This window comes from Scyliorhinus torazame, chromosome 1 (genome assembly GCF_047496885.1).
Source record: "Scyliorhinus torazame isolate Kashiwa2021f chromosome 1, sScyTor2.1, whole genome shotgun sequence".
Classification (NCBI taxonomy): Eukaryota; Metazoa; Chordata; class Chondrichthyes; order Carcharhiniformes; family Scyliorhinidae; genus Scyliorhinus; species Scyliorhinus torazame.
In genome coordinates, this window is record NC_092707.1 from 148,466,482 (window position 1) to 148,481,102 (window position 14,621).

The following is a 14,621-nucleotide window of genomic DNA, read 5'->3' on the forward strand; positions in this document are numbered from 1 at the left end:
TGCCGACACCATGTCCAAGGTATTAAATACGAGGGTGGCAATGAGTCCAGAGGTGGCGATTTTCGGGGTGTCGCAGGATCTGGGAATCCAGGAGGAGAAAGAGGCAGACGTTCTGGCCTTTGCTTCCCTGGTAGCCCGGAGGTGGATATTATTAGCATAGAGGGACTCGAAGCCCCGAAATCGGAGACCTGGCTATCTGACATGGCTGTCTTCCTCTGCGTGGAGAAAATTAAGTTCGCCATGAGAAGGTCTCTGTTAGGGTTCGACCAGAGGTGGCAACCATTCGTCGACTTTTTCCGCAGAGAATTAATCGTCGGGGGGGGTAAGCAATAGTAGGACCTGTGGGAGAGGGAGGCGGTATTTGCACTATGTTAATATTTTCCTTGTTATGTACATTGCTGATTTTGTTGCTGTTACAATGCCAAATAAAAACCTTAATAAACTGTTTATTTAAAAAAAAGAATGAGTAAACCACATTGCTGTGGGTCTGGAGTCACATGTTGGCCAGGCCGGTTAAGATTGCAGATTTCCTTCCCTAAAGGGCAATAGTGAACCAGATGCGTTTTTACAACAATCCATGATAGTTGTCATGATCACCATCATTATTACTGTTTATTACCTGTGAATTCAATTTGTTATCAGATGTATTTTTGCAATTTTTTACCCTTAAAATAAAATGAATTTAACCAAGAAAAGTTCTGATATTCTTTGGGAGTTGGAGTTTTCCTGATTCCCCATATAACCATCCTTGATTTGACAGTTCAATGGCCCAATGATGAAAGGTTTATTGCTCTATGATAAGAACAGAGGGGAGCGACGGAAACAGCGGAGATGTTGGCATTATTTTCAGATTTATTCATCGATTTCAAATTCCACTAGCTGCCATGGTGGGATTTGAATCTGTGTCTGAAAAGCAATAGCCTTGGCCTATGGATTACTAGTCCAGTGACACTTACCACAATGCCACCATATTCCCAACTTTCCACAATTATACCTCTTTAATGTGATAAACTGCAACCTTTGTATTTATCAGGATTTAAAACCAGCCCACTGCCATCAGTGAAGTAGATGTGACAATTCCCTCTTCTCCAATTTATAGGAAAGACCCAACATCACTCATCACTCAAAAGGCAGCCCTGCATTCACTGGGACAGCCCAAACATCACCATTCAAATGGATAGACCATCCCCCCATTTGTTCAATGAACCAAGGCAACCCACTTCTATGAAATGTGACCCTTTACTCAAGAACATTGAACATTCCTCAGCTCAACCTGACTCAATATTTAGGTTATATGCCTCTCAATCAGTGGATTAGGCCACCCTTTGTGTGACAAAGAATTTCCCATTGGTGAATTTCTTTAGTTCGCCCTCCCTCCTAGTTCAGCAGAAATTGGCTAACCATCCTTTCTGGACCCAATGAAGCAGACCATTGCTCTCCATTCAGTGAGCTAAGCTATTCCATTGTGTAGGTGTTAAATACTTCAAGTGACAGGAGAATTGTCTTATTTTCTTCAATTCTACCCTAACTCCCTTCTGCCGTTCCCCAGAACCGTGATTGGGTCCTGCTGGTCCTCATGTTCCACCCCACCTAAATGGATCATCCTCTGCCTATTCCACCATTTCCAGTAGTGTCACCACTTAAAATATTTCTTTCTCCCACTATTCCAATATGATAGTTCCTTCTGTGACATTTTAGTCTATTTTTTTCTTCAACATTCCCATGGCACCACTCTTGTAAGTGTAGAAGATGCAACTCCTTACCCATTTATCTCATCCATTCCCATCGTCCAGGGCCCATACACACACAGTTTTCAGGAGAAACAGTGATTTACTTCTACTCATTTCAATTTACTGTACTGTATGCACAGCTTGCAATGCAGTCTTCTCTACAATGGGAGACCAACATGCGTTGGGTGATTGCTTTGCTGAACATGCCCATTTTCTTTTTCCAAGTGCCCCCTTGAGTTTGTGGTTGTTTTCCATTTGAATGATCTGCCCCACACTTGATCCATTGGCTGGAGAAACAGTGGGTAACCTAGATATTTTTTGAGGAGGCCTGACAGAATGAAATGCCTATCTGGCCAGCGTTGGGCTGTCCCTGGGATCCAGGAGCCCCAGAGAAAAAATCATGTCCACTAAGGGCTGCTGACTGACCGAAGGCCAGCAATCTCCATTGCTGGCACTACCATTGGGAGAAATGGCCGCTGCCGGTAATGTTCTCAAGGATAGGCCTAGGATCACTGAGGGACCCAGACCACAGGTAAGCGAGAAGAGAATGGGGGTCATGGGAAAGTGGGAGGCGGGGCATTATAGGCAAGGGCAGGGAGGTGGCTTTCAGTGGTCACTCCTACTGCTCGATGCCAAGCCAAACCATGGCCTTGAAGCAGGAGGAAGCCATGACACTTGCATTAAATTCTGGTAGCTCAGGGATAATTTGTGTCAATTGGCTCAAACGTGGATCTAATTAACACTCCACCACCAGCAGGCAAGATTCCCCCAAGTTCCTGCCTCTAACTTAGTCTGGAAGGTTTCCCACCTCTGGGAGACTGACATGCAAACTCATTGATGATTATGTGGGTCCACTGCCATATTTCCCACAATGAGGGGCTGCATTAAATCCAGCCATCAGCCTGACCTCAATCTCTTAAAACGTTTGGATAAAGCTTGAACAACAACACCTCGGGGTCAATTCAATCACCGCATTGCACCCAGTGCCTATCTAGGTGAATAACGGGAGAGACCAAATTCGAGATTTGCATCAGGTGCAAATTATTTTGCAATTCATCCGGCCCATTCCCGAAGGCGAGTTTCGGATCTCTCTCAAAGATGGAGAGAAGGTCACTAAGCCTAATTTGCATTCATGTCGATCTCATTAGTGAAATTGAAATCGAGTGCAGCAGCCTCCTGGGAGTCAACCGACTCCCCGGCGAGAAGTCATGTGGGCGGTGTTTAGTACTCCTCTACAATATCGGGAAGCTGGCACAATGGCTACCATGAGGAGGTGAGTAGCCCTTTCCATTTGCAGGCATGCAGCACAAGGGCACCGGAACTGCTGGGGGGGGGGGGGGGGGGGTTTGCCTTCAGCGGGGTTGCAGTTGTTTGGGGGGCTGGCGGGGTTCAGGTTAAGGTTTGCCGCTGGGCAGGTGGGGAGGGGTGAGAGGGGCTTTGTGTCTGAGGCCTTCAAGATATTTTTTAATATTGTGGCGATCCATACAGGGACAACCACAGCTGCAGCCTGTCTGTCCAATCAAACTCTCCCAGAGCTGAGCCCTGCTGCAGCTTCTCTCATGAAAGTCAATTTCACCCCCTTTAACTGTGAGCAGCCTCTAGCTTCACAGCCTCGAAGGAGGGATTAGCCTTGTTGGTTGTGATAGCACTTCATGCTCCTGAACTCGCAAGTGCCTCCTCAAAGGAACAGGTGCCATGTCTGAGAGGATAATTAGTGGACTGGATATCCTGCAACCTTTGATACCTGAAGTGTGCCTGTACTCTGGGAGCGTCAGCACCGTAGAATCAGCTGTCAACACTAAACAGTAAAGAGCAGGACTTTACCAATGAGAACCCTCCCGTGGTCAAAGGGTAAGTTTCTGATGAGCAGAGGTCAGATGAGCACGACCTCTCGAATGGACTCCTGATCTGGCTGGGGTTGAATGTGCTGAACCAAGTTTGCCAGCACAACTGGCTCGCTGGATGGCTCTCTGAGAGAAAGCGGAACAGCCATAGTAAGGGTGGAGGACGTATGGGGGATTTGAGGATCCCGGGATGGGGTGCCCTGACTGAATGTCGGTCTCTCACCTTCTCCAATTCCTTCTAGGTACAAATATGTTTGCTGGTGTGGATCCTGCTGAGGCTGCCCTCGCTGTGCTGGTTGCAGCTGAGGCGGGCAGATGCCGAAGATGCAAGCAAGGTCACCGCAGGCTGGAGGTGGCTCCACATGTGCAGGGGGCCGCTGCACACCCTGAAGACCCGGCCGTACATCAGGCTGAGGTGGGGGCCAGAAGGGGAGTCCAGTGACGTGCCGAGGTATACAGGAGTCGTTGGTCCTCCCATGAGCTGGCGGGCAGCAGATGCCACTGAAGACTGCATCTTAACAGAGAAAGAGTGCGGCACCTATGCTACTTCCTCATGGACATGATACCCAATGGAGGAGGAGGACAACCGCACGGTGGCTGTGAGGTTTACTGCAGCTCTAACCTTCTATGCCACCAGGACTCGAGCGGGGACCTGTGTGGCATATGCAACCTTCAGCCCACAGTGCACCAGGGAGGTGATGGATGCTCTGAATGCTCAGCATCGAACCCATCACCTTCAATCTGCACCAGGCCCACCAAGATGCTCGCACTGCAGGATTCGCTGCCATCGCCGGGATGCCATAGGTCCAGGGTTTATTGATGGCATGCATCTCGCCCCGCGAGCACTGGGGCATTAGGGAGTTCCCCATATTAATAGGAAGGGGATCGACTCCCTGAATGTTCAGAATGTGTGCGACCACCACATCAGGATTATGCATGTGTGTGCCCGCTATCCTGGGAGTGTGCATTACAGCTACATCCTGGGGCACTCGGAGATTCCCAGGTTGACGGGTGGGCACGTGGAGGGAAAAGAGATATCCACTGAGGTGATGGCTGACGATGCCAGTGTGTGTTGTTCTCCTATTTTCTTTCTCTGTCAGTCTGGCCTCAATAAAAGTTGAGACGGATTCGCACGTAAACAGAAGTTATTTATTTAGCTTGCAAGCTTAATCATCTTACAGAAATGTAACAGGACGTCCAGCCTCTTACACTCCAGAAAACGACTGAACTAACAGACAAAGGGATCTCTGCAAAATCAGTTCAAATGGTATCAAGTTTCACATACTCGACGGACATAGGTCAGCCTAGGTCCCTCCTGACCTGTTTAATCTATTCTGATTGGCTCACTTCCAATCCCTTTCTCTGGCCCCTATCAATGCATCCTCACTCTTATAGACACACCTCTTCCTGCTTTTTCCATGCGGTCCCAAATTCCTTTGTCCCTAACTAAAAGAATCAAAGTGGCTTATTTCTACATTACATTAACTAGTATCTCTAAAGTAACTATTTTATATCACATTCGTCATTCCCTCCTTTTATCATTCCATGATAACCGAACTATCCAATCTATAGCTACGGTTCCTCATCTAAAAAGATTCGTCGCTGCATTTCCAATTCCTGTCTTAGCCCCCCTTCATCTGCTTCACCCTCATGGATTTTAACAGTTAAATTTTTTTTCTCGGTGATTGGGGCGGTGATCTGATCCAGTGCACCCCGCATTTTACCCATCACACATTTAAGGATGGCCAGGCCCACAAAGATGCAGCCGATAGCTACCACTAGATACATGGCCATATTTATCAACCAGTCCTTCCATCCTCCAAATCCCCAGTTACCCCAAGAGCCAGGATCCTGCATCCCGTCCAAGTGATCCCGTATGCGATCCATAAATTTAGTGATGTTAGCGGTCAAGTCTTGAACACCCATAATACACTTGCCCTGTACTATGGCGCATACCCCACCCTCACGGGCCAGAAGATAGTCAAGAGCATACCGGTTCTGCATTGCAAACAACCGTAGCTGAGACAACTCCTTAGTTATTGCCCCGAGGGCTCCCAAGGTTTCATTTCCCAAAATGGTAAGGCCGCAAATAAAATAATTCCGATCACTAACAGCCAAGGAACCCCCCACACCTCCCAGTGTCAATACGCTCAGAATGCCCCACCCGGCTGAGTGGCCCCGGTTGGGTGCAAGAACCTGAGGTTTTTTCCAGTTCTCGCAAAATTCAGCAGAGACTGCCCGGCGTGCTAACTGATTATGCAGGTTCCACGCCGAAGGGCAGGGGACTGTGGTAGGGACTAGAGTCCCTATAGCAATTCGGCGGGGAAATGGGGGTGACAAAACGTTGGTCGCCGTACCATTAAATAAAAAGTAGTATCCTTGTTCCGTGTGGAGACTAGCATCACAATCAGTATATCGGTTGCGTAAGGACCTCCCAGTAGCCCAGTTTATCCAATTTTGAAATGCCCATTCGGGCCGCCCAGCAATGCGGAAAGCCCTATTCCCGACAGTGATATGAGAGACATTCGCCCAGCCACAAAGGAGCTGGAGGCCAGCGTTCAATGGAACGCAAGTGGTGTTATAACAAACGCATTGGCCAGACGCCTGGGTGATATGGCACCTCCTGTCCGTACAGGTGGGAAACAGACATGTTATATTTGTGTCCACCTCTACCAGCAAACAGCCATATCCTTCACTGCTGAAGCAATTCTCGTACGACCGGGAATCCCTATTGGGAGTGAAGTGGCTAGGTATGTACGCCCTCCACCGTCGCAGCCTATCGTACTGTGAATGGGAATTATCCCGAGGGAGGGGAAGGCAAATAGCCGGTGGTGCTGAATCCGGATCGTAAGGAAGAGTGACGTGCTCGGGCAATGGCTCGGAACGCTGACAATGAACCACCGTTTGGGGAGTGCCCCAAAGCGGTGAAACAGAAAATAACCGAGACACCGCTGCGGGGTTTGGGTAGCAGACAACCCGTCCCTGGCCATACAGACGGTGGTAAATCTGGTAGAAGAGATTCATACTACCCGGGTTTTCCTCAGTTTGGCCTTTAATTAACTTAAGTGTATCTCCCGGTAACCTACGTTCTAGCTGTACTTCCCTTCTCACACGCCCCGTCCTCTCTCTAGTCCCTTTCTCTTTCTCATGGTCTCTTCCTACACTCTTCTGACAGCTTGATGTTACCTTTATTGTACCACTTTTAACACATCCAAAATCAAATTTACATGTATTCCAAAAACAAGGCAATGTCCATATAATGTTCCCTTCCCACCGCCGGGACCGGTGCAGCTGCTTCATGACTCCCGCATTCTCCTTAACTTTGATGACATTCCACGAGTCGATACCATGTCCTCGTATATGGGGGCAGTGAAGAACATCACCTGTGCATAGGTGATGTATCCTTGTAGATTGGTTGGGGCTACACAGATACATAATATTCCCCTTTTCCATGTCCATCGCCAATAACACGCCAAGCGAAGTGAGGCCAAATATCAGACAGACGATGCGTAGCCACTCCATCATGCTCCACACCTGTAAAATAGCACTGGAGAAGGGAGGCAGGTTAGTATCCGACCTTTTACAGTAGTGGAGATGGGCTCAATTTACAGTGATGTAGGTGGACCCAAGCACTTCGCCCCTCCACTTTAACTGCTGTGGGGGTGGCAAGGAGAACTTGGAAGGGCCCGTCCCATCGCGGCTCCGACCCCTTCCTAGTCCAATTTTTGACCATTACATAACTACCGGGCTGGACTGAAAGTGAGCTAGGTACTGGGGGCAATGGCTGGTGAGCCGCGCGGACCTGGCCATGGAGTTCCTTGAGCACTTGCGTAAGGGCCAGAACATAGGTGGTCATTTCCTCAGTCATCTGATGAAACTGAACCCGTCTGGGAACCTGCAGGCTCCAAGGAGTTCTAAGAGGCCTGCCATAGAGAATCTCGGCGGGAGAGAGCCGGGCTGGTCCCGCAGGTGTAACCCGCAGCTGGAAGAGGGCAACGGGGAGCAACTTAAGCCATGTCAGTCCCGTGTCTGCTCTTAATTTAGCCAATTTAGTTTTGAGGGTCTGATTGTGTCTTTCAACCAACCCGGCTGCCTGCGGTCTGTAAGCACAGTGTAACTGCTGGCGTATGCCCAACTGGGAGCAAAACTCCTTGTTAATTTGTCCAATAAAATGAGGCCCATTATCAGAACTTAACTGAGCTGGTATACCGTACCGGGGAATGATTTCCCTCATCAAGACTTTAACCACAGTAGCAGCTTTATTATCGATAGTCGGATACGCCTCGACCCATCTGCTGAACACATCCACAATGACCAAAACATATTTGTAACATTGACACCTTTCCAACTCAATGTAATCCATTTGGAGCGTCTCAAAGGGACCACTGGGCAACGGGGTTTGCCCCTTCCCACAAGGGATACCTTTTCCGGTGTTATATTGCTGACAAATCAAACACCGATTACTGATACTTTGGGCCAACCCCTGCATTTTAGGGTGCCACCAAGTGTCCAGCAACAAATCACTAGTCCCCCGAGCCCCACAATGAGTTGCAAAGTGTACACATTCGATGACCCATAAAGCCAGCACATCAGACATACAAGTCTGATGTGCAGGCGTGGTCCATAAAGAGGAAACAGAATCATATGTACAACCTAACCGTTTCCACATTTGTTTACCACTCTCAGGAGCGTCCTCCTGTAACCTTATGACGTCTTGGATGGTTGGCATTGGCTTGTCAGAAGCAGACACATTCATAGTAGATCGTTTAGTCTGACTTAACATTTTAGGCACCATCACTTGCTGAATTTGTGCGGCTGTGCGCGCTGCACGATCTGCTCGTTCATTACCAACGTCAACTGGGGTTGTACCATTCGTGTGGGCAGCGCATTTAATAACGGAAATCTGCGCTGGCATAAGGAGGGCCTGCAGTAGGTCATTAACTAAACCCCGGTTGGATATTTCTGTGCCTGCCGAGGTAAGGAATCCCCTATTCTTCCAGAGTTGTCCGAAGTCATGAACTACCCCGAAAGCATATCGGGAGTCAGTGTAGATATTTACCCGGCGATCTCCCCCAAGTATACATGCACGGGTGAGGGCAAAAAGTTCAGCTTGTTGTGCTGAGTAAGGGGTCTGGAAAGCTGCCGCTTCTAAAATCAGACCATCCTGATCTATGATTGCATAACCGGACAATCTCCGGCCAGTGGGGCTTACTCATGCACTGCCATCAACATACATAATCATGTCAGGTTGTTCTAACGGAATATCACTCAGATCGTCCCTTATTGTGGTAGTTTCCGGAATCAAGGCTAAACAGTCGTGACCAGGCGCATCCTCATGGACAGGGGGACCGCTAAGAAAACAGGCTGGATTGATAGTGGTACAATATTTAAATGTCAGACGTGGATTGTTCAAAAGGTATATCTCATACCTATTCTGACGAGCTGCGGTAAGATGCTGAGTCTGCAGTTGCCCCAATAGTGCGATTACCGAGTGGGAGCTATATACCGTAATATCCTGTTGTAGAGTGATGTTGGCAGCAGCTTGCAAACTATTGTATATCGCTGCCAGGATCTGGGTGCAAACAGGGTGACCCAACGCCACTGGGTCGAGTTTGGAAGAGTAATATGCTACGGGCCGGTGCTTGTCCCCATGTTTCTGAGTGAGTACCGCTGTTGAACATCCTTCCAGAACGGTACAGTATATCTGGAATGGTCGGTCGTATAGGGGCCTACCGAGGGCCGGTGCTTGTAGCAAGGCCTGCTTCAGGCAACGGAAGGCCTCGACTGCCTCGGTGGTGAGAGTAAAGTTTCCCTCTTTACTCGTATAAGGTGTCAGCAGCTTTGTATAGACAGCGATGTTTGGTATCCACTGCCGACAATAATTCACCATACCCAGCCAATGACGAACCTCTTTGGCTATTGTAGGGGCAGGGAATTGGCATATTGGTTCAATCCTACTGGGGTCGAGACTTCTTTCTGTGGCTGTAAGTAAAACTCCTAAGAACTTAACTTTTCTCTGAGCCACCAAGACCTTTGCTTGTGAAACAACATAACCCAACGAGGATAGGTGGTTCAGTAATTGGATCACATCATCCCTGTTACTGGGCTCGTCAGGACTTGCCACCAATATGTCATCTACATACTGCACTAGAGTGGAACCATGCTCCAATGTCAAGGCCTGGAGTTGGGTCTGCAATCATCTGGAGAAGAGGGTAGGGGAATTGACAAACCCCTGTGGCAGTCGGGTCCAGGTATACTGCTGCCCATTGTAAGTGAAGGCAAACAAATATTGACTTTCAGTCGCAAGTGGGAGGGCAAAGAAGGCGTGCTGAAGGTCAATTACGGCGAAGACCCGGGCTTGTGCTGGAATTTGAGCCAGTATGTGGGCAGGGTTAGGGACGAGAGCATGTAACGGCTGTGCGATGGCATTGATTGAACGTAAATCCTGTACTAATCGGTACTGGTCTGGTTTGGCTGGTTTAGGCACAGCAAGTATGGGGGTGTTACATTCTGATTGGCAAGGGACCAAAATACCCTGTTTCAATAGTTCTTGAATTAATTTATCTATTGATGGAGCAGCTTGAGATTTGAGGGGGTATTGCCGAATGGAAGGTAGCTTTGCATGAACCTTAATCATTACCTTGATAGGTGTAACATTTGTCTTTCCCACTTGTGATGGGTATTCCGCCCAGACCTGTGGATTGACATATTCCAACATATCATGTCCCCTGTGATGCTGCAGTCGAGTGTTAATCGTTTCAGGGACCTCAAAATATTTTATGGTAGTGCCGTCTGGCATGGCTTGAAGTGCGTAGTCTGTTGGATCTGAATGATCCACTGCCCTCCTGACCATTCGTCCCATATCCCTGGCATGGTACGGGTCATAGACCTGACGTGTAATGTGAGGGCTTACCGAAGCTGACTGTGGCCATAAATATGGTGATATTGTAACAAAATCGGCTGTACCTTCTTTTCCCGTGACTGTGGCTGTAACCTTGACTGGCCATTCGGTCTCAAGTAATGGCCGGTATTTGTCCTCCAACTCCCTGTTTCGTCCAGTTCTGTCATAGGCCAGGGTAACGTGATGCAGTGACTGTTCAATGTCTAACGTCCACCACTGGGGGGTGATAGAAATATAGCACTGTTGTCTCATCCTCCATGATGTAACCGTTACCCCCTCATCTCCGCATTCTAGCTGTAGCTGGAAGATACACAGTAAATCTCGGGCCAACAAGTTACAGTCCAATCCAGTAGTCACTACAAACTGATGTTCTGCAGACGTATTCTCGTAAGTGACTGTCACAGGTTCAGAAATAGGATACTCACACACCTGTCCTTGGAACCCTGATAATTGCTGCGTGTGGTCGGATATTGGTAATTTAAGTGTTGATTGCACAGAAGACATCGCTGCCCCTGTGTCGATGACAAATGAGTGATGTTGATCTCCTATCTGCAGAGAGATAATAGGTTCCCTGTCGGATTGGAGAGTCCTTATGGCTAAATTAGCTAGTCAATCCTGTGTTGGGAAAGGGTTTTCCTGGGAGAAGTCAGTGTATCTCATCTGTCCTCCCCTTGGTGGGTACCCTCTCCTTTGGGTCGGATAATCTCCTTCTACTGTCTGTCTTTTAAAGGGGCATTCCTGTTGCCAGTGATCTACACGGCCGCAATTAAAACATCCATTGTTCCCTCTATATCTGCCCCGGCCTCGTCTTCCAGTAGACCAATGGCCCCTCAGAGGGGGCTGCGGTTGTAGAGCTGTTGATTCATTCAGTGGACCATAAAAATGGGGTGAGGGTCCTTTTGGGTGGGTTTGGTATCCCCCTCTTCGCTGATCCACCCACCCAAAGTCACTATATTGGGGCTCCTGCTGGTAAACTACCATTTCTGCCCCTTGTTGGGGTCGCAGATCATCCTTTTTCATTACATACTCAGTCTTAACCTTTGTAACTGAGCCTCCTTCTGGGCCTACACCCTCCTTCCAGTAAAATCTGACTGCCCTTGCCATCTGGGAAGGGTCGTTCTCCGTCCAATTCATGTTATTACATTTCACAGCAGTAACCACAGAAGGTGGTAGGCAATGCATTAACATAGCACAGTATTGAGGGGAATTCTGACCATTTTGATACAGCAAATCGCCTGACTGCCCCCGGTAGATTTCATTAAAACGCCCCAGAAATTCCTCTGGGTCTTCATTCTTCTTAGGTTTTAAGTCTAAGATAACAGAAAGATTTATGGGCCTTTGAAATGTGCTATTCAACGCATTTAAGATCTGTGTCCTTCTATCGTCGTCTAACGCATAGGCCTGCTGGAGTGCGGCATGACTAGCATAATTCAGGTGGTTAAGACAAGTGCGGTACTCTGCTGGGGTTAAAATCTGCTGAACTAGGGCCCAGAGGTCCCTTGAATCAGCTTGATAAATTGAGATAGTAGTTCTCAATGAATCCACAAAGGCAGCAGGAGATTTTTTTCTATCTGGGATTGTAGTCATAATAGCCATCATCTCACTGGGTGTCCATGGGAAGTAAACGTCTATTGTGGGGTTTGCAGCCGCCGTCCCTGGATCGGGGTTTCTCATCTTCCTAATCGGTAACTGTCTCCGAATGTCACCAGGGGGCACTCTAGGTATTTCCCCTGGTTGTTCCAAGACTTCAACGTCTCTCCCTGTCACTAGGGGGAGTTCTTTCTCTTCAACCGAAGTTGTTTCAGCTTTCTTTGTTCCCAACTCTTGTGATTTCTCCTTAGTTTGGGGAGACTGAGGTGATATGCTTAATTGTTTCTGGTGAGCTTCAAGCCCCTCTCTTGCTGTCCGAGATCTTGTCCTAGAGCTAACTGGGCTTGTGGGACAAAGTTCCTTTTGCTCTTTCGGTTGTGAAGTTGGTAAAACAGGACCCACACTATCACCCAAAAGGGCTTGAGTTTCTGGCATATTTGAAATCTGGGGAGCAATGGCTGGGTATATATTATTGTACTCTGGTGGTTCTGGAATGAGCGCAGACCATACTATGGGTGCAGACGGAATTTCTACTGACTTTTCCGACTTATTGAATTTTTCTTCTTCTGACAATTCAAGGCCAGCCATTGAACTACGTAGTTCACCTCTTGTGTGACCCGGGTCCTTCCTGTCTCTATTTGCTCTTTTTTTAAATGCACATTCCTTTTTCAAGATTTGTAATGTTTTTAGGTTACCCTGTTCACTAATTGAAATCCCCATTTTAAGTGCATTATCCTGCCAGCTGGACAACATAATCTTATCTTTTTCCTCTTGACAATATTGCCTCCATAATCCAATTAATTCTTTAGTTTTCATACTTTGATTTTTTTTCCATATCAGTCCCTGGATTTTCTTAACCATTTCTAGGTCTTTGGTTCCCCCTAGTGGCCATTCATCTCCCATTTTAGTTCTTAACTGTGCTGACAATTTTCTAAAGTCTTTAGCTTTGTCCGGATACTTATCACATAATATTTGCAGTGGCATGCCTGGATCATTTGTGCTATCCAAGGAATTTCCCATAATCTCAACTAGTCCTTGGAACTGCGTTTTTTCGCCACTACAGTCCAAGGAAAATTCTTTAACTTAATCAACTATATTTTTAACACACAGACATATAGAGGTGAACCATTTGTTTCAATTTCAAATGTTACATCTACCCCTCATAACATAACCCAGCCAAATTAACTCACAATTAAAGTTGAACCATTTATCTTAAATGTTACATCAACAATATAGCCTTCCCCAGCCGAATTAACTCACAATTAAAGTTGAACCATTTATCTTAAATGTTACATCAACAATATAGCCTTCCCCAGCCGAATTAACTCACAATTAAAGTGCTTATCCCCAGACTGACCTGTGATTTCGTCGAGGCGGTCTTTCTGTGCCAACCGCGAGTGACCAGACTAATCAGACGATAAGAAGAGGGGAACAATCAATGCTGGTCGTTTTCCATTTCTACATTGAGGGCCCTTTGTTCCCCGTCCTCCTGTTCATAATCAGTCTAATTCTGATTTCGCAGTTGGAACAGGATCGCCCTGAGAAATCCCGGTTTTCGGCACCAAATGTTGTTCTCCTATTTTCTTTCTCTGTCAGTCTGGCCTCAATAAAAGTTGAGACGGATTCGCACGTAAACAGAAGTTATTTATTTAGCTTGCAAGCTTAATCATCTTACAGAAATGTAACAGGACGTCCAGCCTCTTACACTCCAGAAAACGACTGAACTAACAGACAAAGGGATCTCTGCAAAATCAGTTCAAATGGTATCAAGTTTCACATACTCGACGGACATAGGTCAGCCTAGGTCCCTCCTGACCTGTTTAATCTATTCTGATTGGCTCACTTCCAATCCCTTTCTCTGGCCCCTATCAATGCATCCTCACTCTTATAGACACACCTCTTCCTGCTTTTTCCATGCGGTCCCAAATTCCTTTGTCCCTAACTAAAAGAATCAAAGTGGCTTATTTCTACATTACATTAACTAGTATCTCTAAAGTAACTATTTTATATCACATTCGTCATGTGGACCCCTGAGACCGAGGCAGAGACTTGTTATAATGAGACCCACGCTGCCACCCGTGCTGCCATTAAGCAGTGCATCGACTGCTCACAATGTGGTTCCAATGCCTGGACTACTCTGGCAGGGCTCTACAGTACTACCCCCAGTGGACCTCCGGCTTTCTGGTGGTCTGCTGTGCCCTCCTCAATCTGGCACAGCTGCGGAACGACATGTTCGAGGAGGAGGAGGGACATGCTCGTCTGAGGAGGAGGCGGACTAGGAGGGGCTGGAGGACAAGCCAGAGGAGGATCCATAGGATGAGGGGACAGACAGCTGGCAAGGATCTGACATGCCAGAGAACCATGGAGGCCCTCATCATCTCCAGATTTTACTGAGACGAGGCTATGTCCATCAGCTCAACAGCTCCCCATTCCCCCCAAATCACATCGCCCCTTCCCTGACCACCCTGTTCTCACCTACAAAGGTCTTTGCAACATCACTCCAGGATGATGGGCCTGTGTTGGCACAAGGCAGTAGAATGATGACCACCCACTGAG

At 47.6% G+C, this 14,621-nt stretch overlaps 1 long non-coding RNA gene across 1 annotated transcript; it reads right to left on the bottom strand.

The window, feature by feature from the left end:
- Window positions 1-4,701: 4,701 nt before the first annotated feature.
- Window positions 4,702-14,080, bottom strand: LOC140414773 (uncharacterized). Its single transcript, XR_011943911.1, has 2 exons — window positions 13,741-14,080; window positions 4,702-7,121 (listed from the first exon to the last, which is right to left on the bottom strand). It is a non-coding gene; the product is annotated as an uncharacterized lncRNA (long non-coding RNA).
- Between the last annotated feature and the right edge of the window lie 541 nt (window positions 14,081-14,621).